Source organism: Bubalus kerabau, chromosome 11 (genome assembly GCF_029407905.1).
Source record: "Bubalus kerabau isolate K-KA32 ecotype Philippines breed swamp buffalo chromosome 11, PCC_UOA_SB_1v2, whole genome shotgun sequence".
Classification (NCBI taxonomy): Eukaryota; Metazoa; Chordata; class Mammalia; order Artiodactyla; family Bovidae; genus Bubalus; species Bubalus kerabau.
This window is the reverse complement of record NC_073634.1, coordinates 68,530,480-68,554,500: the sequence shown is the minus strand read 5'-3', so window position 1 is coordinate 68,554,500 and position 24,021 is coordinate 68,530,480. Positions and strand designations below refer to the sequence as shown.

The 24,021-nt window shown below is 38.8% G+C and overlaps 1 long non-coding RNA gene across 1 annotated transcript in view; it reads left to right on the top strand.

The window, feature by feature from the left end:
• The window catches only part of LOC129622479 (uncharacterized), a 28,317-nt gene extending 5,203 nt beyond the window's left edge, over positions 1 to 23,114 (top strand). The window contains exon 3 of the long non-coding RNA XR_008700009.1: positions 22,747 to 23,114. This is a non-coding gene — a long non-coding RNA (uncharacterized LOC129622479). The remainder of the gene's footprint in view (positions 1 to 22,746) is intronic.
• Positions 23,115 to 24,021: the final 907 nt, after the last annotated feature.

Below are 24,021 nucleotides of genomic sequence, written 5' to 3'. Positions count from 1 at the left end.
AATCAGTTCAAAGTGAATCAAGACCTAAATGTAATAGCTAAAAGTGCAAAACTCTTAGAAAAATATAAGTATAAATGTCTATGACCCTGGATTAGGTCATTGTTTCTCAGACAAAACCCCATAAGCACAAGCAACCAAAGAAAAAACATAGATAAATTGCACTTCTCAAATTAAAATTTTTTCAAAATACACTATCAAGAAATTGAAAATACAACCCTCAGAATGGGAGAAAATATTTGTAAATCATATATCTGATAAGTGCTTAGTATACAGGATAGAGGCTTCCCTGGTGGCTCAGATGGTAAAGTGTCTGCCTGCAATGCAGGAGACCCAGGTTCGATCCCTAGGTCAGGAAGATCTCCTGGAGAAGGAAGTGGCAACCCACTCCAGTACTCTTGCCTGGAAAATCCCATGTATGGAGGAGCCCATGGGGTTGCAGAGTTGGACAAGACTGAGCAACTTCACTTTCACTTTTCTTTCACTTTCATACAGGATAGATAAAGAACACTTATAGCTTAATGATAAAAAAAATTTTAATCCAATTTAAAAATGGGTATCCCCGTGGACAGAGGAGCCTGGGGGGCTACAGTCCATAGGGTCACACAGAGTCGGACACAACTGAAATGCCTGAGCTTGCCCAAAGGATTTGAATAGACATTTTTCAAAGATGTTATGCAAATGTCCAAGCAAATGTCCATATTGAAAGATGCTCAAGAGGATTAACCATTAAGGAGATGATATTTCCTCTGACATACTATTTTACACCCTCTAAAACAGCTCTAAGCAAAAAGATAGACATGAATATGTATTGGCAGTATGTGAAGTAATTGGAACCTTCATACATTACTGGTGGGAATATAATATGGTGCAACCTCCAGAAACAGTTTTGATAGTTCCTAAGAAGCTTAAACACGGACTTACCATAAAATCCATCGATTCCACTCCTAGGTAAATGCCAAAAATAATTATTGAAACATGTTCATGGAAAATCTTGTACATGAATGTTCATAGCAGCATTATTCATATTTGACAAAAAGTGGAATTAACCCATTGATGAATTCAATAAACAGAATATGGTATTTCTATTCAATGGACAGTAAAATGAAGTACTGATTTATGTTATAACAAAGATGAACCTTGAAACCATTCTGCCAAGTAAAAGAAACCAGACACAAGAGGGTACCATTCCTTTCATATGAAATGTCCCAAATAGGCAAATCCCTAGAGGCAGAAAGTATTTTAGTGGTCTTCAAGGGTTAGAAGAAGGGAGGAATGGGGAGTGACTGATAGCAGGTGTGAAGTTTCTTTTTAGAATGATGAAAGTGTTCTGAAATCAAATAGTGATGCGGGTTGCAAAACTTTGCTAATATAGTAAAAAGCACTAAATAGTGCACTTTAAAAGCATGAATTGTGTGACTCAAAAAAACACAAAAAAACAAAAACCACAAAGCAAAACAGAGTAAGAAAATGAAAGCTTCTGAAACAATTAGCTAACTGAGTATGAATCTATGGGAAATGAGAGGTAAGACAAGGGAAATCTCCTACGTGCTTAAGTGACTGAAAGAATGAGAAAGATGGATAAGATAGGCTTGACTGCAGTGGGTGGTATGTTGGGAACAATGGAAAATCAGTTTGGAAATGAAGTTATATTAGGTTATTTAGAGACCTTAGAAGTCAATTAGAAAAAATGATATAAAGACTTGCACATGGAAAAACAGAGGATCATTGTAGGTTCAAGAGGTTGAAAGTAGAAGAAGAAAGAAAAGCTATACTGGAGATAGAGGTCAAAATAGAATTAAAATGTAAAAGTAATAAAAATCCTTTAACTTGGACAAGTTTGATTTAAATAACGCAAATATATTCTACAATTATATATATATGTAACTTGTAATATACCTGATATCATATAATAATGTTGGAGTATACTAAATTCAGGCATCTTTTGATAATTAATTCTTTTGTTTGAATTAGAAACATAATTTCTACATTCTATCTGTTCAAGAACATTCATTTTTTCTTAAATTGCAGATGTTGATGGTCACTGCAAAAAAAGTGTACAATTTGAAGAAATTTACAAGTTATACATACTTGTAATTATAAATGTGTAGAAATAATCTTGGAACATTAAATTCCTAAAAACTAATGGGATGAGTTGATGCTGGGAACTGGGAGACCACCAGTTGAGGAATAACTTTAACTTTTTACTTTCTTGTTCCAGTACTGGTTTTACTTTCACAACCCAAATGCATTTATCTACTGCTTATACAGTTAAATGGCAAACTGCTCCAGTACTCTTGCCTGGAAAATCCCATGGACAGAGGAGCATGGTAGGCTACAGTCCATGGGGTCGCAAAGAGTTGGACATGACTGAGCAACTTCACTTTCACTTTCTATACAGCTAAACAAATTAAAAATGTGAATAAAATTTTTACTAGACTGTGCCATAGGTCTTTAACCTACCAGGCAAATTGGTAGTTCTTTTTGGTAACCTAGGTTTTCTATATTTCTAGTAATAATTTAGAGTCATATACATTTTCTTTTTGGCCACAACATGAGGCATGCAGGCATGCTCCTTCTTCCATGAAGCTTTTCTTGCTTTTCTCAGCCTGAATTTCTTCCTCCTGCTATGCTACCATAGCCCCTCTTTGTCACTTCTGTTATAGTATATACACCACATTCTGTCTTTTATAAGTTTCATGGCTATTCATGTCTTTCTCTTCCACGAGGGTTAGTGGTGAAGAATCCGCCTGCCAATGTAGGACACATAAGAGATGTGGGTTCGATCCCTGGGTTAGCAAGATCCCCTGGAGGAGGGCATGGCAACCCACTCCAGTATTCTTGCCTGGAGAATCCCATGGACAGAGGAGCCTGGTGGGCTACAGTCCATGGGGTTGCAAAGAGTCAGACATGACTGAAGCAACTTAGCATGCATGCAGACTCTAGGGTCTTTGAAGGCAAGGGTCAACTCCTGTTCATCCTTTACAGAGTATTGCTTTAGTGACATATTTTTTGATTTATTTGAGTTTGCAAAATTGTCAAAACATACTTAGTATCTAGATCATTAGAGTTAGACTATTAAAAGCTTTCTGAATAGAGTTTTATATATGTGTGAATATAAGAATTTAGAAGTCCCATTTTAGCTAATAAGTGCATTCAAAAGTCAGCAAAACTGAGTTTCATATGCTATATGTTTGAATAATAATAATAATAGTTTTAATAGATGACATTTATGTAGCGCTTATGATGTGCCAGTACTTTATTTTGTTTGACATTCAAACACATGTTTGAAGTCGGCATGATTAAATCTTGTTTTTATAGGAAAACCTCAGGCTTCCATAGGCTAGAATATGTTGTCCAGGCTCACAGGGCTAGTCAGGGTCCAAGTGAGGACCTGAAGTCCAGTCAGCCTGATTCCAGAGTCCCAGCTCCTTGTTCTTCAAGCTAATTTTCAACCCTAAGCAATGAAGCATGCAGGAGGTAGCATTTTGTGATGGAATTAATGCAGGGCTGGATCTTGTATAACAAGGTTTTCAGTCCTGGAAGTCCTGTAGGATTGTCCTTCAACATCTTCAGGTCTCATTTGTCCAATGTGTTGAGGGTCGGGTGGTGGATAAATAAATACTCAAGGTCTTCTCCTGTTTTAGTCAGTGATTCTCAGAAGCAGCAAGGCCTCTTTGACGTTCACCAAGCATTACATATGGCATGTGTCAGGAGCTGTGAAAATTTTATTTAATCCACTATGTTTATTTTCTTCAACATAAAGGTGAAATATTTTTACATTTTCCCAATGCATTTCTCAGTAATAACATAGCCAGTAAAAATATTTTTGTTCGTGTAGAGCAGTGCTTTTATATCTTAGCCAGAGAAAAAGCACACTATTATATACTGGTGGAGGGGGAAAAAAGACTCATTTGTTATCAAGAAAGAGCGGAAATATAGCAATTATTATACTGGCCTTTCCCTAATTTGACTTAAATTAGTGACTTTAAGTTATCAGAGGTTATGAAATATACAGTGTGTGCACATAGGAGACAAAAATATTGCTTGCTAGTACCTACGTTTATGACATTAATCTATCTCTCAATGATCTAATATAAAATAAACCATTTGAAAGCAATTTCACTGAAATACTTTCAGAAATGTTGAAATGAAAATATTAATCTTTTGGAAGTGTCATGTTGGATGGGTTTTTTTTTTTTTTTTTTTTAAGTCCCAGGAAGATGGGTTAGGGAATACTGAGAATAAAGAAACAGCCAAGAAGATACAAAACCAAGAGGTAAAAATGTCAACCGCAAACTGAAAGTGCTGCTTTCATTTTACCTTCCTCATTTCTTCCCTCCCTCTCCTTTTCTCTGCTGTCCTCCTTCCTTACATCCCAACTTCTACAAATAACACGGTGCTCCTATGCTAAACAAGATATCATGCCAGGTACCTACAGACAGGGAACAAAGCAAGACCAATCTCATGGAATCTGGGCACCAGAGATTTTTCAAAGAGATGGGTCAGTTTCCTTGGAGGGGGTCAGAGTGTGATGATAGGCTGAAGGGTCACACTTAGTCCACTTGTGGATACTCACATGTTCAACAGGTTCTTTTAATTTTTCCTGCCTTTTGTGCATGCCACTCCTTTATATTGTAGCATACTTTCTTAGTATACTTTCTCCTTAACCATAAATAAATAAATAAGCTAATTTTAATCTTTTGAGATAATTGAAATGCTTTTTATGCACATAATTAAAGCCAATATAGAAAAAGATTTATTTGGAGCTGGGAGGCAAATACATTTTCCCCTCTCTGATACACAAGTGTATTCCATACCTACCTATGCAGATCCTTTGCAATAGGAACGAAGGACTGTTCTACCTCAAAGATGATGAAAATTCTTCAATATCTTGTCACTTAACCTAAAATATGAACTAGTTTACTCTCTATGGTCCACAATGATCTGCCCTTTCTTTACCTCTGCTTCATCTGGTTCCTTTCTGTACTTTTAATATACCATCAGTTCAGATGAAATCTAGACATTACATAGGATTATGATTCAAATTTGTGGTAAAAACAAATTCATAAGCATTGCTATGTCATTCCTATTGCATCATATCCATAAGCACATCAGTTCAGTTCAGTTCAGTCGCTCAATTGTGTCTGACTCTTTGCGACTCCGTGAATCGCACCACACCAGGCCTCCCTGTCCATCACCAACTCCCGGAGTTCACTCAGATTCACGTCCATCGAGTCAGTGATGCCATCCAGCCATCTCATTCTCTGTCGTCCCCTTCTCCTCCTGCCCCCAATCCCTCCCAGCATCAGAGTCTTTTCCAATGAGTCAACTCTTTGCATGAGGCGGCCAAAGTACTGGAGTTTCAGCTTTAGCATCATTCTTTCCAAAGAAATCCCAGGGCTCATCTCCTTCAGAATGGACTGATTGGATTTCCTTGCAGTCCAAGGGACTCTTAAAAGTCTTCTCCAACACCACAGTTCAAAAGCATCAATTCTTCGGTGCTCAGCCTTCTTCACAGTCCAACTCTCACATCCATATATGACCACAGGAAAAACCATTAATATACCATGGTCTTTTCCAATTCACCTTCTCAAAATCACAGTATTGATTTCCCATGTTACCATTCTATTCCCATCTCTGTCTTGTACTTTTTGCCTTCTTGTTTATTGTCTGTCTTCTGCACAAAATGTGAATTCCATGAGGGACTTTGTCTCTTTTGTCTGCTACTACATCCAGAAGACCCAGCATTGGTGTCTAGGCCATATCTCCTGAATACATGAATGAATGAACAAATGGATAGGCATTCTCATTTGAAACAGAGGAAAAAAAATGGATGGATAATGTGTTAAGGGCATGAATTTGACATAACACATCTTGGGCTCAAATCCCAGGGTTATCACTTACAAACTGAGTGGAGCTTGAGGAAAAGTACTTAACTTCTCTGTGTTTTACTTTCTAGGGAATGAAAGTTATACTCGTACCTACCATGAGGTATGTTGTGATTAATGCTAAAGAATGGTAAAGGAAGTCTCCTACTCAAGAATTTGAGAAATGGCATCAATCATAAGGATTCACATGCCAGTGAAAGTTTAGAGGTAGTATGTCCCATTATTCTTTGCTTGATCCAGTGTGTGAACCTGAGAACTAGCAGCCACAGATGGGCCTGCGAGGACCACATGGTAGGCCAGCACATCCGAAATGCACAGGGCCCTCTTCTAGCTTTACTGATGGAAATGATGGGAGGCCGTTCACACACAGGTGCAGTGTGGAGTTGGCTGTCACTGACAGTATTTCACTAATAGTTCAGGGGAAAACAATGGTGAGATAAATCAGCCAATGCCTATTGCTCAACTGCCAGCCCCCACAGCATTAGGGTTTGCTAGGCAGAAATGACAAACGTTGACATTTTTTCGACTCTACACTGGAATTTGACTCAGAATCAAGGTTTGTAACAGGCTGAGAGTGATTCATCAGTTCATCTTTGCAGACAGAGGAGCAGTCTCTTGTTTCCTTGCAAACTTGGACCTGAGCATATGTAGCTCCGAGTGCAAACCCTCATGTTTTCCATTGAGCAAATACAGGGCGAGTTTCTCACGAGAGATTCAATGCTGTCTTAAGCAGAAGAATCAAGACTAGGAGAGAACTGCCATATTAAAATCAGATACCACAGACATGGCTGGATCTCACAAGATGCAATAATTCAAAGTAAGAGAGACAAGAACTCTCATAATTTGGCCCTTCTGGGGTAAGCAATTTCTTTCATTTGCATCATTTATTTTTCTGAATTGAAAAGTTGAATATGCTTCTTCAAATATCCCTTTGAATACATTTAGAATGTTTGATGTTTACACCACTTACTCTTTGGGGATCTTCACCAGCTAAAGTCAAGCACTAAGCTGCTATTTCTGCATAGCAGCATGTGAAAAACTAGGTAAATTAACAATTGTCCTGGAATATTTATGACGTACATGAGGTAATGCTAGCCTTTCTAGAGGAATTCTTAAAGGTAGGATGATCCTTTGTTCCTGAAATGTACCCAGTGCTTCTTCCAGCTTGGGGCTTCGGAATGCCCCAAACTTGACATTTGCCCTTAGCACATTGAAGAGTGTGTTAGTCGCTCAGTTGTGTCTGACTCTTTGCAACCCTATGGACTGTAGCCTGTCAGGTTCCTCTGTCCATGAAATTTTCCAGGCAAGAATACTGGAGTGGGTTGCCATTTCCTTCTCCAATAGCATGTTTAAAATGCCTACTAATTCCTGCTACTACTAATCACCCCTTTTGGGTCATACTGAATCCTCTCTGTACCTCCTTTCAAATTTTCATGTTTCCCCATTGTAAATGAGGAAATGGATGATCTGAGAAGTTAATTTGCCTGTGGCCACAACATTTTTTAAATGGTGAGAAGTAGAACACAGGTCTATCTGAGTTCAAAACCTGTTCCTGTTTCTATACACCTACTTTATCTAGTATGATATAGCTGAGTAGAAAGATAGAGTGCTCTGTTTAATAAGTTTTATCTTTCATTAATAAAACAGTACAGATATATCATTCATAATTTACAAACAGTTCAAATATTAGAAGGGGGCAAGTGAGTGGCAAGGAAGTAGGTATCAACTCAGAGTGGGGAAAAAACTAATTTTACAAGAGTAAGAGTCAGGGCCACCACAAATTGTATGGATATCATGTGAAGTTGTGTGCTCCTTTCATGGGGTCTATAATTAGAGACCTAAGGACCACATGTCCTTAGGACCACAGCATAGAGCTGAAGAGGTATTTGCTCTTTTGTAAAAGATGATTTTGAAGCTCCCTAGCAGTTTTGAGACTGAATTTGGACAACAGAGACCCAAAGTGAGTAAGATTTACTCTTTGTTGATTCAGGAGGTACTTCAAGTACCATCAAGTACACTTTTCAGTGTCTCATGAACATCACTGTGACCATCAATCATGAATGCTGAGATGAGAGGAAATATTGGATTTCTGGCTAAAAGAAAAAATCAGATAAATTTTTTATCCTCAATTTTTTAAAGCTATCGCTAGGACCCCAAATTCCTTCTAGATCAAAAGTCTTCAATCTTTCTTATAAAGGGCCAGTTAATAAATATATAAGCTCTGTAAACCATATGGTCTCTGTCTCAACTACTTGACTCTGCCATTATAGGCTGAAAGTGGCCATGCTGCTGCTGCTGCTACTAAGTCGCTTCAGTTGTGTCCGACTCTGTGCGACCCCATAGATGACAGCCCACCAGGCTCCCCCATCCCTGGGATTCTCCAAGCAAGAACACTTGGAGTGGGTTGCCATTTCCTTCTCCAGTGTATGAAAGTGAAAAGTGAAAGTGAGTCATGCTAAAAAAAGTGAAAGACACACTAAGAGTCGTGTCTGACTCTTAGCGACCCCATGGACTGTAGCCCACCAGGCTCCTCCATCCATGGGATTTTCCAGGCAGGAGTACTGGAGTGGGGTGCCATCGCCTTCTCCGAAAGTGGCCATAGGTAACATGTAATGAGCATACTGAGAATAGTTTTATTTATAAAATCGTTTAGTAATCCAGATTTGTAATTTTCCAACCTCTGCCCTAGATTAAACAGCCCCAAATTATCCTACATGTTTTCTTTACTAGTGGCTATACAAAAGTCAGATCACAAAACCTAGTCACAATGGTTTAAGATCATCTAAGAATCTTTATCTCTTGATTTACATCAGAGATATTACGATCAAAGATAATGCAATGTCAATTGGTTTTTTAGAAAAGACAGCCAATAGAATAAGTGTATTTGAAAGTGATTTCCAACCTTAAAAAGAAATACTTGGGAAAAAAGAACAAAGTTCTCAGAATAGCCTTTGGGAAATTAACTAGGGCCATCAATTATGCTAAAATAATCTCCAAGGATTTAGCTGACACATAGCCAATGTTCAATATGATAGCTGTGGCCAAAAATTATTTGTGAAAGTTAACTACAAATGAATTTAGAGGAAGTTGTAATTTTCCCTTTTAGTTATTTAAGTGGTAAGAAACCCATCGAAATAATGACAAATGGTACAACCTGTCTTTGTTCCATGGAAATGATGTTCAAATAATACACTGCTTGAGCAGCACTATCTAATTACCTAGGCACTATAGTGGCAGATAGTTTAGAAATGTTGAAGTAGCTATTGATAAAGCACATGGAAAATGTGAATATCCTTCAAATTTCTGACAGCACAGATGGATACTAGACTCCTTGGTTTAAATGGAGAGTGTGTGGCTTCTTTCAATTGCTTGAAGCTTCCTCTGAACTCTGCACATTTTTGGGTTTATCAAATGAGCATAAGAATCATTTGGGGTCTTTCTGTGAAACATCATTCTTCTCCTGGATCTAGAAAATTGTAAACTATTTCTTTTTCTTTTTAAAGAAAGAAAACCTGCTATTGACTCACTCGTGATTAAAAATACCGAAGGTATGAAGAAGGCACGCTTATCTCACTCAGGCATTTCTACAGAGAGAAGGTTTTTGGGGTGGGGACATCTCTGGAGCAGCTACTTATGAATCGTAGAAACCTACATTTGTTGTGTGACTTCTCAGCCTTGTTTTCAAGTATAGAATGAGGTTAATATGTAGCTCAAAGTCTATCGTGAGGATGAAAGGATACAACATATGGGAAAGTACTATGCTATCCTGCTAAGTTTCTCAGTTGTGTCTGACTCTTTATGACCCCATGAACTGTATCCTGCCAGGTTCCTCTGTCCATGGAATCCTCCAGGCAAGAACACTGGAGTGGGTTACCAGTTCCTCCTCCAGGGAATCTTGCTGAACCAAGGGTCGGACCAGCGTCTCTTGTGTCTCCTGCATTGGCAGGCAGTTTCTTTACCATTAAGCTACCTGGGAAGCCCATGGAGTATTCTAGTCTACAAAATAGATAAACTATGATTGTTATTAATATTGTTAAATAATTTTTAAAGTGATATATTTGTATCACATATTTTATATACTATAGATAGATTATATGTGTCTATATCAAGAATACTTAGGCAACACAAAAATTATGAATTCAATAAACAGTCAACTCTTTTCTCTAAAGAAAAGATCTGTTTTAGCAGATTTTTTTTTTTTTTGAGTCAAAATACTTAATGAAGTAGCCAAGTGCCAAGGTAGCCACAATTGTCACATTAATAAGGATTCCACTGCATGGAAATTCTCTGACTGTGGCTCTATTTGGAAATCGTACAAGGAAATAGGTGATTACTTTCTGGGCTGAGCACATGGGTGCTTTACCCCCTGACATCCTGTCCAGAGGGATTTACTGGTTTAATCTTGGACTATTCCTTTCTGTGATTACTTTGAAAAACGTTTCCTGCAAGTAGTTAAGTTTGTGATTCTGTTTGTGCAAAATACCTTGTGTCTATTTCCTAATGAGAGAAAAGCCAAGTTGACAGATCCAAGTGGGTGAGGCTCTGAATAATCCTTTAATTTTTTTTTGTTAATCTTTCAAGTGCAACAAATCTGGAATTATTCAAATCACAATGTTTACCTGAAAGCTTGTATTTATTAACCAAGACTAGCAAACTTGATCTTATTTAGTTAACAAAGTAGCAAAAATATATATTACTATATGTATGAATAGTATGTGATATATTATAATATATACATAAGAATTAGGTGGCTTAACACAATTTGAAAGAAAAATTTCAAAATCTTCTTGCTTAAATATGAATTTCTCCACAGACATTTTTTCCTTTTGCAGTCTGTCTCTGAACTACCCACAGATTTTTGTTTCATCTTCCTGCTTACATTCAACTCTTCGGTAACTAAAAATCCACAAACCATAGAGTTTATTGTTAATAAATTATGATTCCTTCTGTTGTTAGTTTTACATTAGAAAGAGAACTAATGCATGTGATATACTGTTAAAGTGTTTGCTTGAATTTTCTTTTATCTTTCTTAAAGCGCTATGGGGAATAAATATTACTGTTCTTTTAAAGATGAGGAAGCTAAATATTAGGGAGTAAAACTGATTAAGGGTGTACATTTAATGAATGATATAACTACTATTCCAGCACAAGGCAGTTTGATATGAAAACTCAAATTTTAATGTGTCTCTCACAAGCTATTGCTGGAATTGAGGAATTTAAAAATTATAGATCAGAATTAGGAGCCTGGTAGGCTACAGTCCATGGGGGTCACAAAGAGTTGGACATGACTAAGCAACTGAGTGAGTGAAATGATAATTATATCTTGATATTAATATATGTTATATATAAATATGTGTATGTATTAATAATACATTACATATGTACTATATTATATACAATGTTATGCATCCATGTAATATATATGTGAAGTTGTATCTATAATATATAACTAGGTATTATATGCACACATATATATATATTTCATTTGCATATAAATAAAAATTTCCAATTCATTGCAAATTCAGCATAGAACTTAAACGGTCACTTACATGTGCATTTCTACAAAGGAATCTTCAATGAAAGCCATTAAATAGGATGCAATTTGTAAGCCTTTCATTAAATAATGATTCTCAGCTGGATTTCTGAAAAGAGGATATTAATGTCACCATATGTAACTATCATTGCAAGAAATTGGTGTTGCTGATTTACTCTTGAATCAATCGTTTTAAGCTATGAATTAGACTCTGCTGATATATCTCTATTCTAGACAACTTAGCACAGATTGAAGGCTGAAAGCATCCATGTTCAGAGTATAATTTTTGTGAAATACCTAGTACTTCAAATTTCTCAGATTTGGTAGGAAATGAGCAAATTCATGTGTATAAAGTCAAAATGCTGCCACTCAAAGTCCAGTGGCTAATTGCTGATTTCTAATGTGGATGATCTTAGATATGGTTAGGTAGCATGTCAAGCTTCCGATGCCAACTCCAAGCTTGGTTTCTGGATATGGGAGCTGGAATGAGTTGCAATGTGGCTGCAGTTGCTGTGATTAAAATCTCTGAAGTCCTAATCTAGTGGCCAAGTTTAAAAAATGCTCTGAGGCATTTTGGGTTATCTTGGAGACAGTATCATCAGGCAGTTCTACAGCATTTTCTCCAAGTTTGAATTTGCTGTTGCCCATGCTTATTTTATTAGTCATAATAAGCTGTTTTAATAACAAAGATTAAGTCATCATCCAATGACAATCAGAGTTTCAGCTAAAAGAGATAAGGAGAGAACAAGCAGAAGAATTCTAAATAGAACTAGATAAGACATGTCTGCTGGTGGAGACAATGTGCTAAGAAGCTTTGCTTGGGAAGTCATACAGATTTGTGGCCCCTGCAATTTCTGAAATGTTCACTGTAGGCAGAACTCTATGGAACCTACATCATGATTGTACTTGATTATTAATTCCCTTAATTTTCTTTTATTCTGTAATAGCTCCCCTCTCCCACTTTTAATCTGAGTAACCAATAATTTTTTTATTCTGAGGAATGGATTGGTTGATTGTTTCCTTGTGGTGTCAGTGAACTGATTTCGCTATCACCTATATTTCTTGAACATTAATGAGATCTAGACATTACATAGGATTATGATTCAAATTTGTGGTCAAAACAAATTCATAAGCACTGCTATGTCATTCCTATTGCATCATATCCATAAGCACAAAGTACCTGGTTAATCAATCAGTGCTTCCCATGTAGCATCAGCTTGACTCACCCATTATAACATTTCCCCTTAACCTTTTACCTAATGGTTTTGGCAGCAATGGATGAAGGCTACCTTGATCGATTATTTCCTTGGGGGGTACAAAAGTCTTTTTGAATGAAGAGTTTTCCAACTAAAAGGAGAAAGTGAGGTGGGTTGCGACCCCAGGAAATAACCAAAGGCACCAGACAAGGAGAGTACAACAGAACAGAACGACTGAATAGTAAGATTCAAATGAACAAGCTTGTAAAATGTTTTCAACATCCTCAAGTGCATTTTATAAACATATTTCCCAATGCTAAACATTAAGAAATCTCCCTGTATGGTGGAGCAGCCAAAGCCTCAACACAAAATAACTCAGTTGAAATAAAAGCTGAAGAATAGAATAGCCTTCATCTTTGTGCTTTTTGCTGTATCTTCTGGTGATAACTTGGTATTTCAGTCTCACTCAAGTAAACTCCAAGGAAGGTAACAAGGTGACTGCTGTATTTCTTTTTATGAATGTTGTACACATAATTCTTCCAGGGTAAATATTTAGTCAAAACCAAACAAATTATAGAGGCCAAATTATCTTGCTGTTTCTTAGTATATTTATCCCATAATAGCAGCCACCAATATAGGTGGTTTGAATGTCTGCAAAGGTAAACAACTACCACCCAAAATAAAACAAAGCCAAATAGGTTTAGGATCTGTTTTTCATCCATACCTCTCTCTGCCTTTCTCAATGGGGGTTCCTCACCTCTACCACAGAAAACAGAGTGATTTGTGTATCTATTTTCTCAATTATCCCAAGGATGGTTCGTAACTAATAACACCCTGGATGCATAAGGAGAGGGGAATTCATTACTTAAAATGGATGCCTAAAGGTACTAGGCCTTAATTCTCCTGTGGGAACACAATTATGAAAAGCTGTTTTGTTAGCCTGAAAGGTCCTTGAAAACATTTCTTGTTCATCTTTGTCTTCACCACCCACCCCCGGCCCCCCGTTTCCTAGCTCAGCACTTTGCCCATAGTGAAAGTGAGAGTGAAGTTGCTCAGTCGTGTCTGACTCTTTGTGACCCCTTGGACTATAGCCTTACCAGGCTCCTCTGTCCATGAGATTTTCCAGGCAAGGGTACTGGAGTGGGGTGTCATTTCCTTCTCCATAGTAAGTAATCCGATAACACTGGACATTCATGAAATATATGTTTGATAGGTCTAGATACACGGTCTGGGTGGTCTTACTCCCCAAAACTTGCTCTTCTGTAAGAACCATGAAAATAGTGTTGATATTTCCTATTGCTCTACTTTCCAGATATTTATATTTCCCCTTTATTTAAAATTTTATTTATAGAACTTATTTTTGTTTAACAGACTTATAGCTTTATTATTTTTCCCTATCATTCCAGTAAAATATAATTAATTTTTCTGTTTTATTCACTGCCTTCCCTCATTGTTTCTCCATTGTGTCTAAATCAGTGCCTAGCACATACTGGATTTCTAATAAATATTTGGGGAACACATGAATATTTAGGGTCTTCCCTGAAATGTATGAATAGCATGTTTTCTACATGTTTCTTTGACTCCATATTTGGGTACTGTTGTTGCTATTTAGCTGCTAAGTCATGTTAGACTCTTTGCGACCCTATGTACTATAACCCGCAGGCTCCTCTGTCTGTGGGATTTCCCAGGCAAGAATACTGGAGTGGGTGCCCTTTTCTTCTCCAGGGGATCTTCCCCAACCAGGGATTGAACCTGAGTTTCCTGCATTTCAGGCAGATTCTTTAGTGTCTGAGCCACTAGGGAAGCCCCAATATTTTTGTATGTTGCCCAAATAGTTCCAAGTTCTTCTTCTTTTTTTTTTTTTAATCTTGAATAACTAAATAAAACAACTCAAACTACTTATTTTCCATGTAACTGTAGGAAACCCTGCCCCTGAATTAATATTCTGATTCTTCGTAGGTGCTTAGGTGCCCCATTCATTGCCTGTCAGTCCCCATCTTGGGCTGCTACCCAAAGCTGCTCTGTTGTTGCCACTTGTTCTCCATTCAGCACCTGGGGAGGCCATGGCCTTTGTCCTTCCTCCCCGCTCCCTGAATATAGACACAGTCTCTATCTCTAGTCCCCATATTGCAAGAGTAATATTAGGTTGCATGGGTAAGCAACTTTGCTGACAATATGGGGAAATGACAAAAGCCACACAACACAGACAGCCCTGGAACACATGCTGCTGGTCTTGAAGTCTGTTGATCATGCTCCATCACAGATCATTGGTCATTTCTCTGCTTGGATCTAGGTCTTCTGTCACATTTCTGGAGTCTATACCTTCACCTTTATTGGAGTTTCCTTTCCCCTTTTCTCCCTTTTCTCGTCTATACCCTTAGCTCTTCCTCACAGACTGGACTACATTCTGTTTACATCGCTGCTTGCTTCCCATTGCTCATGGCTTTACTTTTAGATTAGAATTTAAGCCTTGGCTTTGAAATCCAAAAGAGCCCATTAAAGGGTTTTCCCAAGTAAAAACAAATCATTCTCCATTTGATATATTCTGCTGGTACTTTTAGAGTATGCCATAATGTACTTGTCTTACCCTGGGTTTCCTCTGGGGAATAGAACCTGAGACAGACTTTTTTTTTTGAAAGTGGTTCCAGGGGAACAAGCAATGTGACTGGGAGTGTAAAATAATTCAAGTGTGCCTTATTGAGCAGGCCATCAATGTAGTTAACAAGTTTGATTCTGTGGGCACATTCTTAGGAGCTGTGCAGACATGTTCCAGAATTGTCCCAAAGAATGAAAATGCAAAGCCTTTTAGCCTCTGACACTTCCAAGGTGCATAAAAGATATTTACATGTGTGTCAACCCAGTGTCACAGTGTCAGAGGACCTCCCGTACATATGCCATATGGCTGAGACACACTGCATTTATCCCCGTGTCAGACTGGCTGCCACCACTGTGGCTGGGGTAAAAGATGAACTGAAAGCACTGAAGGTGGTATCCCCAAGTTGTTAAATATAAAATCCAGCACCAGGCAAAGACTCAGAATTATTGGGTTTGTAATACCATGCTGTTTCATTACTGCCTGTGTAAACTTGGACAAATCCCTTGTCTGAGCTTATATTTCCTCCAAAATATCTACATCAGAGGATAATTGAAGTTTGGAGATAATCTGATAAAACACAAAACAGTAGAATCAAGCAGATAATAAGCATCCAAATTGGAGTCACTATTATTATAATGTATAAACTTAATTTTAAGTATTGGTTGTTGAGGGATCACACAAACTGAACTCCAGCAATATTGATAATTATTTCTGTGGTGGTAGGCAAACAAATTTCCTTGGGAGGGGATGCTACTTCTCACTGTGGGAGGTAGGTTCCTATATATGCATTTTTTTTTTCATCCAGAGAATTAAGTGTAGTTGCTCTATTGCCTTGAAAGCATGGGGGCAAATGCACTGCAAACATGACAGCATCCTTAGGCATCCCTGACATGCAGGACCTTCTGCAACATTAATGCCACAGTGAACAGGCACACTTTGGGCTGTAAAGGAAGGAAGCTTGAGTAGTAATGTAGTAATGACCCTTCCTGGGCTTCCCAGGTGCCGCTAGTGGTAAAAAACCCAGCTGCCAATGCAGGAGAGCTAAGAATCTACAGGTTTGATCCCTGGATTGGGACGATTCCCTGGAGGAGGACATGGCAACCCACTCCAGTATTCTTGCCTGGAGAATCCCATGGACAGAGAAGCCTGGTGAGATAACAGGCTCACCAGTGTACCAAAGCAACTTAGCACGCACACAATGATCCTGCTTAAAGGTGAAAACCTACCCAGAAAAGCCAATAACCACCCAAGGCTGGAGGCTTTTTCACTTCAGAGCAACATGGTTGCCATACTCTCTCATGGATACTTGTGAACATTTTAGCAATGGAAGAAAGGAATTTGGCTGAAGTTTCAAACTGAATTTTGAAAAGATAATTGGTAACAAATGTGATGAAACCATCACTGGAGGAATGTAACAAATGTGGTGAAACCATCCCTGAAGTTTGTCTAGACATGTCCAGAAAAAATGCCCATGTAGAGATACCTGGGCAAATTCAGATTTGTTCCTCAAAATGTTATCATGAGGCATAAACGGAGCTGCCACATCAAGGTGAGGCATATCGACAAATACCGCAAACAGTTTTCTCTTGTCAGAAATTCCAGGAAAAAAAGCAAAATGATTTTTAAAATGTATCATTTTAAAAGAGAAAGTAAGAAAAGAAAATAGTTTCTAAGAATTATTGTGTATTAAAAATACTGGAAATTATTTTTGCTGCAGTAACTAAGAACCCCAGTAATTCAGACTCCTATTGCCTATGAACGCAAAACAAAATAAACCAACCAAACAAACATCAAGAATAAGCATTTGTCAATGTGCTTAGGTTTGACTGAAATTACACCCTTTACCAAATAGGATAGTTGGTATTTTTGTCAATGGTCACAGCAAGATGCCTGTGGCCATTTCTGTCACTAGGTAAAAACACCATGCTAAAAGCTCTTTGGATGATTCTGGAGCCAAATGAGTTATTTGGGATTTGCCTGGGCTAGTTTATGTCATTACGTAATTCTTTATTTTTTATGTGATTCTCTATTAAATTTATTTAAGGAGGTCTGTGTCCACTGAGTCGACACACACTGACACCATATATTTATAACATATTTGTAAACTAAAGATTCTTTAATATTTGTCAATCTCCTGTTGATGTGCTTTGATATTTCAATTTGAGGTGTATGGGTGTACATATGCACTTATGGGTACATCTCTGGTTGAACATATAAGCAGAAAAATACCAGGAGGTCATCTCATCTGTAAGATATTATTTCAGTGGAATCTGAAGTCAGGAATCTCCTTTTCTGTTCTTAATGCTCTTCTTCAGCCACTAACACTCAGAATTCCGTTTGTAGTGATTCATCTGGCTTAGTCCTCTTTAATTCCCTTAAGAGAGGTGATGCCTGAAGTCGCATCAGACATTGAGAGTCTATGAGTTAGTTTGTTAGAATGTTTAGTCTGAGGGAGGTGAGTAGCTGGTGAGGGCACTGGACACCTAGAGAACAGGGGTAGAGTTACCACTGAAGGATGGTAGGTGGTAAAGGACACAGAAAGGAGAGACCGGAAGGATGTAGGACCTAGTGTCCCCGCAGTGGGCCCTCTATCTGACTCTCAGTTCAGTTCAGTTCAGTCGCTCAGTTGTGTCTAACTCTTTGCGACCCCATGAATCACAGCACGCCAGGCCTCCCTGTCCATCACCAACTCCTGGAGTCCACTCAGACTCATGTCTATCGAGTCAGTGATGCCATCCAGCCATCTCATCCTCTGTCGTCCCCTTCTCCTCCTGCCCCCAATCCCTCCCAGCATCAGAGTCTTTTCCAATGAGTCAACTCTTTGCATGAGGTGGCCAAAGTACTGGAGTTTCAGCTTTAGCATCATTCCTTCGAAAGAAATCCAGGGCTGATCTCCTTCAGAATGGACTGGTTGGATCTCCTTGCAGTCCAAGGGACTCTCAAGAGTCTTCTCCAACACCACAGTTCAAAAGCAACAATTCTTCGGCGCTCAGCCTTCTTCACAGTCCAACTCTCACATCCATACATGACCATAGGAAAAACCATAGCCTTGACTAGACGGACCTTTGTTGGCAAAGTAATGTCTCTGTTTTTTAATCTAATGGGATGCAAATTAGAAACTATGAGATTAATGAAGCTTTCAAGTTTCCTCATATAAAGTATGTCCTACACTCAACAGCTGGGCTTCCCAGGCCGCTCAGTGGTAAAGAATTCGACTGCCAATGCAGGAGACTTGGGTTCAGTCCCTGGGCTGGGAAGATCTCCAGGAGAAGAAAATGGCAACCCCTTCCAGTATTCTTGCCTGGGAAATCCCATGGACAGAGGAGCCTGGTGGTCTATAGTCCCTGGGGTCATAACGAGTTGGACATGACTTAGCAACCAAACAACAACAAATCTCAACAGCTACTCTGTTCTCACAGCCATAGAAAAAAGGGGAAGGCAAATACCACCCTTGGAAGGATGATGAGATGGGGGCAGGAGGAAATCCTGTATGGCCTGACTGAAAGGGGAAATAAATGAAAGCTCTTCTGGTTCTCAAAGACTGTGGAGAGAAGGACAGAGGTAGGTAGAGCTAGTGTGAGTTTCCTAAAGAATTTGATGGGGCAGAAGGCTAGGCAAGGCATCATCAGGTGTCTTGCCAGCATGAGAGGCTGGGTATCCTTAGAACACTGAATATGAAATATATTAAAATCAGCCAACTCCCACCAAGCATAGAACTAGACCCTGCAGCAGATGACAGCCCAAGGGCCAGATGAAGATCAACCATGCAGCACTGCATCGCTACACCAATTAGGGAAGGACATGAGCAGGGGAAGAAACAGCTGTCACAGGAGGTTGAACTGCTAACATTAGAAGAAGCAGGGTGGAGCAGTGGTCGCTGTTTGAGAGTAGGAGCAGGGTGGAGAGTTTAGGTCAGTTGTACAAAAAAAGATGCTACAATTTTCTAGCATACCTGGATAATTTTATAATGGCTACAACAACTTTTAAAGAATGTATTTGAGGGGATCTTGTCCATGCAATACCGAAATCAGATTGATTATATTCTTTGCAGCCAAAGATGGAGAAGCTCTATACAGGCAGCAAAACCAAGATTGGGAGCTGACTGTGGCTCAGATCATGAACTCCTTATTGCCAAATTCAGACTTAAAGAAAGTAGGGAAAACCACTAGACCATTCAAGTATGACTTAAATCAAATCCCTTATGATTAAGGATTTGGAAGTGACAAATAGATTCAAGAGATTAGATCTGGTAGACAGAGTACCTGAAGAACTATGGACAGAGGTTCATGACATTGTACAGGAGGCAGTGATCAAGACCATCCCCAAGAAAAAGAAATGCAAAAAGGCAAAATGGTAGTCTGAAGAGGCATTACAAATAGCTGAGAAAAGAAGTAAAGCTCAAGTCGAAGGAGAAAAGGAAAGATTCACTATTTGAATGCAAAGTTCTAAAGACTAGCAAGGAGAGATAAGAAAGCCTTCCTCAGTGATCAGTGCAAATAGAGGAAAACAATAGAATGATAAGACTAGAAATCTCTTCAAGAAAATTAGAAATACCAAGGGAACATTTCATGCAAAGATGGGGACAATTAAGGACAGAAATTATATGGACCTAATGGAGGCAAAAGATATTAAGGAGGAGTGGCAAGAATACATAGAACTGTACAAAAAAGATCTTCATAACCCAGATAACCACTATGATGTGATAACTAACCTAGAGCCAGACATCCTGGAACCCAAAGTCAAGTGGGCCTTAGGAAGCATCACTATGAACAAAGCCAGTGGAGGTGATGGAGTTTCAGTTGAGCTATTTCATATTCTAAAAGATGATGCTGTGAAAGTGCTGCACTCAATATGCCAGCAAATTTGGAAAACTCGGCAGTGGCCACAGGACTGGAAAAGGTCAGTTTTCATTCCAATCCCAAAGACAGGCAATGCCAAAGAATGCTCAAACTACTGCACAATTGCACTCATCTCACAAGCTAGTGAAGTAATGCTCAAAATTCTCCAAACCAGGCTTCAACAGTATGTGAACCATGAGCTTCCAGATGTTCAAGCTGGTTTTAGAAAAGGCAGAGGAACCAGAGATCAAATTGCCAACATCTGTTGGATCATTGAAAAAGCAAGAGAGTTCCAGAAAAACATCTACTTCTGCTTTATTGATTATGCCAAAGCCTTTGACTGTGTGGATCAAAACAAACTGTGGAAAATTCTTAGAGATGGGAATACCAGACCACTTGACCTTCCTCCTAAGAGATCTGTATGCAGGTTAGGAAGCAACAGTTAGAACTGGACATGGACAACAGACTGGTTTCAAATCAGGAAAGGAGTACGTCAAGGCTATATATTGTAACCCTTCTTATTTAACTTATATGTAGAGCACATCATGCAAAATGCCAGGCTGGATGAAGCACAAGCTGGAATCAAGATTGCCGGGAGAAATATCAATAACCTCAGATATGCAGATGACACCACCCTTATGGCAGAAAGCGAAGAAGAACTAAAGAGCCTCTTGATAAAGTGAAAGAGGAGAGTGAAACAGTTGGCTTAAAGCTCAACATTCAGAAAACTAAGATCATGGCATCCAGTCCCATCCCTTCATGGCAAATAGATGGTTAAACAATGGAAACAGTGAGATACTTTATTTTTCTGGGCTCCAAAATCACTGCAGATGGTGACTGCAGCCATGAAATTAAAAGACATTTGCTCCTTGGAAGAAAAGGTTATGACCAACCTAGACAGCATTTTAAAAAGCAGAGACATTACTTTTCCAACAAAGGTCTGTCTAGTCAAAGCTATGGTTTTCCCAGACTCTTGAGAGTCCCTTGGACTGCAAGGAGATCCAACCAGTCAATCCTAAAGGAAATCATTCCTGACTATTCATTGGATGGACTGATGCTGAAGCTGAAATTCTAATAATTTGGCCACCTAATGTGAATAACTGACTTATTTAAAAAGACCCTGATGCTGGGAAAGATTGAAGGTGGGAGGAGAAGGGTATGACAGAGGATGATATGGTTGGATAGCATCACCAACTCAATGGACATGAGTTTGAGCAGGCTCCGAGAGTTGGTGATGGACAGGGAAGCCTGGTGTGCTGCAGTTCACGGGGTGTGCAGTCCTCACAAAGAGTCGGACACGACTGAGCGACTGAAATGAACTTAACTGAACTGTCCATGCCACGGTCTATGGTTTCTAATGGGTAGGTTTTTTCCATATCTTTAGTCTAGGAGAAAATTATTATGCTTTTTTTCTTATTGTTATTGAAATTATTTCTTTCAGTAATAGAAATAATAAGTCAGCTTAACGTGATCAGTTTCTCTCCTCAGCAGGACTTGAAATTTTGTGAGATTGAAGAGAAGCTCTTGTTCTTGATGAGTATGCAGGATCTTTGGTGGCTAAGTCTCAGTAGCAGATCCAAATTGTTAGATTTTACTTAAAATAATGAATATCTATCAAGAAAATACTGCCAGAAACGTGAGATACTTACGACTTTTTGGTACTCATAATTCTGATGATGAAGCCAGTCCTCTAATGCCGTGTTTTGGTGTCATTGCCTAGTTTTTAGGTGAAAGCAAGATGGCAGCGATCTTCTGAATGGGTCCTTTGATGGGCAACTCAGGCTGCCTGTCTTTAATGGCTGTGACTTGGGTGTTTGGTAGTGGGTGGCAAGCAAAGTTATTCGAGATGTCACATTATACAAAATAATAATGACTTTTTAAAAAGGTGTGAATTGAAACGAAAGGGCTGCAACTCTGAAGTTTCAAGACAAGCTCCGCAATATAAATAATCAAAATATCATTTGGCTTCAGTGTGAGTCCTAATTCTAAACAGCTTACACATTTTCAAGTCAGAGTTACAGGAAAAACATTGATAGCTAAATAAACAGAGTGAGTACATGATTAATGTTTAAAATAGTAAACACTTCACATTTGTAGCATTCCTTTAACAGATTGGGTTGGGAGACCTTGTTTTCATTCCTGCTTTGCAATCTGTGTTTCATTTATTTATTCTCTTTATGTTGAATTCCCTCTCTTTTAACTTACCTTTCATCTTAATTTACTCTAGGGGGCCAAGTGAAAATGTCTAAAATAAGTGAAAAATCTTAAACAATTAGAAAATTTAAGATGGAGCAATAATCAACTCTAAGAAGGTAATGCCTTTTTCAGCAGGATGAATTGTGGGCAATAAAAAGATACCATTAGTAGCTATTTTCTTTAGACTTTTAAAGACTCGTAAAGCCACATTTTATATTTCTAGCAAAGACATAAAGTTATCCAGGAAAGTTTGGAGGCTAAGAAGAAGTGTTTGGTTTTTTTTTTCCCCCTGCCTATTAAGAGTTATTCGTAAATATAAGGATAGTGAGGGGCTCTAAAGAGGATTTCACTTCACAGACTGCAACAGACCTGGTCAAGATGTGTGCATTATGGTGTGACATTGAGAATGAACCAAAATTCAATCACTGACCCAGTAGAAAAAAATTAGATGTGATCCCTGTGGTTTTTTAAACAGTTTTTTTTTTTTTTTTTTTTACAGATGCTCTAGAAACTATTCAAAGTTAATGCTTGAATCAGAGTGAACCTTAGATTGGCTCCAGCTGGAGACACTAATCTGCTTTGTGAGTGGAAAGAGCGAAGATCCCGTGTAAGAAGACTTAGTGGCCATGACTGGATCAGTAAACTCAAATGCTGAGCATGGAGGTGCATTTTTTGAAATGTTAGTCACTGCCACCCAATGGAAGATGATCCTGCCAATGTATTTGTGATATGATCCACATCTTGGTTACTCAAAATAATTTCCCTGGGTGGAAATTTGGATCCCTTCCAGGGATGAGATAGGCTTACAACACAAATACAGGCAACGGTCATTCATGGGAGAATTACCATGGGATGGTCCAGGTATACTTATTCTGTGCATCTTGCTGTTTCTTCCTTAGGTCAGAGATAAGCTTTCCTGGGATACAACCAAATGTACTGCTGTATTGCACATCATCCTTTCTAGTCAAAGATTTGCTTTGGAGGGGTCATTTGGAAAATATATGTTCATGATCTAGCATTTCATCATTTTTCTATATAAATGATAAAGTCAACTTTAATTCTTAGAACGGAGAAGGCAATGGCACCCCACTCCAGTACTCTTGCCTGGAAAATCCCATGGATGGAGGTGCCTGTTAGGCTGCAATCCATGGGGTCGCTAAGAGTCGGACACGACAGAGCGACTTCACTTTCACTTTTCACTTTCATGCATTGGAGAAGGAAATGGCAACCCACTCCAGTGTTCTTACCTGGAGAATCCCAGGGACAGGGGAGCCTGGTGGGCTGCTGTCTATGGGGTCGCACAGAGTCCGACACGACTGAAGTGACTTAGCATAGCATAGCAATTCTTAGAAATCAACAGCCCATTAAAAAAATAAGTTCTCTTGTCCACAGACAGAGCTATTCTGAGTCTATCACTTTCTAGCTAGGGCAGTACTCATAGAGGATCATTTGGGCTTGGGGTTAATCTCCTCCCTGGTGTGTCTTTGGGATGCATCCAGAGGGTGCTTCAGAAATAATTTGCATGGAAAACTATCAAGAAGATAAACAGATCTAATATGAATGACTTCAGTCCTCTCAGGTTGTGGCTGTCCTTTCATGATGCCATATCTTTTTTTTAAAAAAGCCCAGCTATTTGGCATGAAGCAGATCATGTAATGAAGAGTAACAAATTTTTGCACACACCGTCTGAAGGATATTGTGTTTAGACAATTTGAAAAGTCCCTGGGCTGCAGCCCGCAGGCTTCTCTGTCCATGGGATTTTCCAGGCAAGGAT